Source organism: Centruroides sculpturatus, unplaced genomic scaffold (genome assembly GCF_000671375.1).
Source record: "Centruroides sculpturatus isolate CEXI.00-Female unplaced genomic scaffold, Cexi_2.0 scaffold1471, whole genome shotgun sequence".
Lineage (NCBI taxonomy): Eukaryota > Metazoa > Arthropoda > Arachnida > Scorpiones > Buthidae > Centruroides > Centruroides sculpturatus.
In genome coordinates, this window is record NW_019385804.1 from 8,894 (window position 1) to 12,320 (window position 3,427).

The 3,427-nt window shown below is 31.0% G+C and overlaps 1 pseudogene; it reads right to left on the bottom strand.

The window, feature by feature from the left end:
• Window positions 1-217: 217 nt before the first annotated feature.
• On the bottom strand, window positions 218-2,197 carry LOC111642239 (annotated as a pseudogene).
• Window positions 2,198-3,427: the final 1,230 nt, after the last annotated feature.

A 3,427-nucleotide genomic window follows, 5' to 3' on the forward strand; every position in this document is an offset into this window, starting at 1 on the left:
AGCTGTATTTCTGTAAGAAGCAGACCTCCAGAGTAAAGTGACCACATTTTCATTGAGACAAAGCGGGACAAATGGGATGAAACGAGAATAAAAATTTAGTTATATATATTTTATTGTATACATTCATATACTTGTACAAAAATGTATTTATTATTAATTATTGGTAACTATAAAAATGTTTGTAAAAAATAATAATTTGAACATCATGATTTTTAATCAAATTAAATTTTTTATTTAAAAAAATTTATGATTTTCTTTCACGGTCATATTTTTGATCCGAGTGAATACTTTGCGATAGATTCGGATCATGTATTAAAATGTCGTGAAATATTTCACATGAATTGGTCAAATTATATTTTACACTTAATATAGATTTTAAAATTTTAATGTTCAACTGCGTTTTTTCAGTTATCCATATTTTACTGATACTAGAAAAAACACGTTCTGTCGCTGCATTTGTTCCTGGAAGGGAGAGCGCGAATTCTACAATTTTCAAAATATTTTGATAAGGAATATTATTCTGTTTAAAATGAAGGAATAACTCCGTCCATTTTTTGTCTGTTTCCACATTTGCAGACAACCAACATTTAATTTTTTCATCTGTAACATATCTTTTTACCAATGACACCTCGTCAAAAAGATCATTTTCGCAAATATTATTTTTCGGAAAATGGTTACTAATATATTCAGAAGATTTTTCCACATATTCCCATAAAATCTCCTTTTTTAATGTCACCCAATGAAAATTTTTAATATCTTCGAATTGAACTGTCCATTCTTCAAGATATTCCAAGCAGTTATTATAAAAATTTTTGACATGTTTCAGAAAATCAGGTCGTTTAATGGCACCTTGTTCTTCCAACCTAGTGATGTCTTTTCGAATAATTAAAGGAATGTAATCGTTATCAATTCTTTCTCGTAATTTTGTTTTTAAATTATTGATTTCATTTGACACTTCCGTAATTAAAATTTTGTCCCCTTCAATAATTGTCACAGCATTGTGAAATAAAGTAGCTTGGTTGTGGATGAACTGAAAGCAAATTTGTGATTGTCATTTTCAAAAAAAAGTTGCAATATTCTTGGACATTTATCTTGTGATAAAAAGTATGATTTTAGTGGTTCGTATATTTTTAAAATATTTTCTACAGCTGGTAAAAGAGCTAGCCATCGTGTTTTGCTGTAACCAAGAATTCTTTTATATTCGATTTCTGCGCTTTCACAAAAATCCTTCAAACTTTCAACACGCACAGTATATATATAAAAATACAAATAAATTTTTGCAATAATATTTTCAACATCAACTGGAAGTAAGCCAGATGCTGTTTGAATAGTATTATGTAGAATGTGCGCTGCACAACCTACTCCAATAATTTTTTGGTTCAAATGTTCGTTAAGTTTCGTAAAAACGTTATTGATGCCTCTTCTAGCTTTTCCACCAAAATTTGCGTTAGTGTTATCCGCACAATAGGCAATAATTTTATTGTCCAAATTATTCTTTTTTAAAATAGTACTTATTGAATCAAAAATTATTTGTATAGTTTCACCCGGCAATGAAACAAAATCTAATATTCTAATTTTAATTCCTGTTTCTGGATCAAAAAATCTAACAATTGTGGGAAATAATTTTAAATCTTTGTGGTTGGAAGCATCAGAATATATGGATATAAATGCGCATTTTTCTAATTCTTTCTGCAATTGTGAAAACGAATATGGTGAAAAAACATTACAAATAATTGCTTCGGTTTTTGTCCTTGCACATGCAAATTTTTTGTCGTATAATGTTTTGATCATTTGCGACGTACAATCCATTGATCTGAAACTTTGATTGTGGTTTATGGTGTGGAAAGCAAATAGCCCTTCCGCTAATGCTAGCTGTTTTTCCGTGTTGCCAAAGCTAGCACTGCGAAAAAACTGTTCCATTTTAGACGAGGAAGCGGCATTATTCAAAAATCTTTTGTGCCTCTTTGTCGCTAGATGTTTAGTAATATCGTTTTTTCCACCATGTGAGACCGAAAATTCAGCATTGCATTTATCACACCGTACCATATAGTCTATTTTGGTTTTTTTAATAAATGGAAATTCTCTGCTTAGCTCTTCATTAAATTTGCATTCTCTTTTTTTACTCATCTTTTATTCTGTGGGTAAATACTAGAAATAAATAAAAAATTTACTACAAAGGCTAAAAAAGAGTATTAAATTTTACCTTATTGACCGTTACGTTGTGGCGACTATTGCTCTACCTTCGTCAATCAAATAATGAGTCAAACCGAACGTCAAATTGAAAACAACAAACCGCACTGTCTAACGGCAGTCCGCACTGTCTGCACTTATCTGAATTAAGCCGAGACGTAACGACAATGATCGAACACCACCGAGTAAATCTAACTCGGTACATTGCCTAATTTAGTTTACTCTGCATGCATTTTATGTGTTTTTTATGTATTTTTTATTTCTTTATATTCACCATAATACTTAATAAATAATAGGTAATATATTTTTACAGTACATTTAAAATAAGAAATGCAGATATTTTCTAAAAAGCGGGACATTTTTAAAAATCGGCGGGACGCGGGACAGTCCACCAAAAAGCGGGACTGTCCCGCCAAAATCGGGACGTGTGGTCACTTTACTCCAGAGGCAATCAGTTAATTGCTCGTCAGTGATGGTCTAGGGTCGATTCGTATTCGTTTGTTCAAGCCAGTAAAAACCGTAAACTTCTCTAAATGCATTTTTAATATAACAATTACATTCCAAATCGCTAGCTACGATATAAGAGCTACAATTAAAAATAAAATAATAAAAACTTAATGAAATAAAATGTGTGGTGGATATAATACCTGGTACAAAATATTCTTCAATTGTATAAATATACTTTTAAAGAAAATTATAATTAAATATAACTTTGTAAAGAAACGTACTGTACATAAAAATAACACAGGGGTGGGCAAGCAAGAGTTCAATGGAAGCCGAAATGTAGGTTTTGAAAAATTCATGGGAGCTGCAGTTCTGTACTTTTTATTCTGTACCGCTGCGATTTTATTATATAATATAAATATAATATAAAACAAATATTGAATTTTTTTAATAAATATATTTTCAGAAAATTGTGGAAATAAAATTGTAAAAATAATAATAAAAAGCAGAAATTAACACTTTCAGCAAAAGCCGCATGTAACTCAAAAAGAGCCGCATTTGTCTATGTCTGACATAACATATTCTTTACTTTATAAATCTTAAAACAATCCACTTAGTCAAATAGCTACTGAGTGGCTACTGGATGGAATCAGAGACAGTTGCAGTGCGCGCATACACGCGGACTGCTAAATTCCCAGGGTGCCGATACCGGTCAATGTCAAATACCTCTTTTGTCGCATCACTAGTATATCTCAAAGGACACAACAGGGCTGTTGTAGATTTTAAACATTTC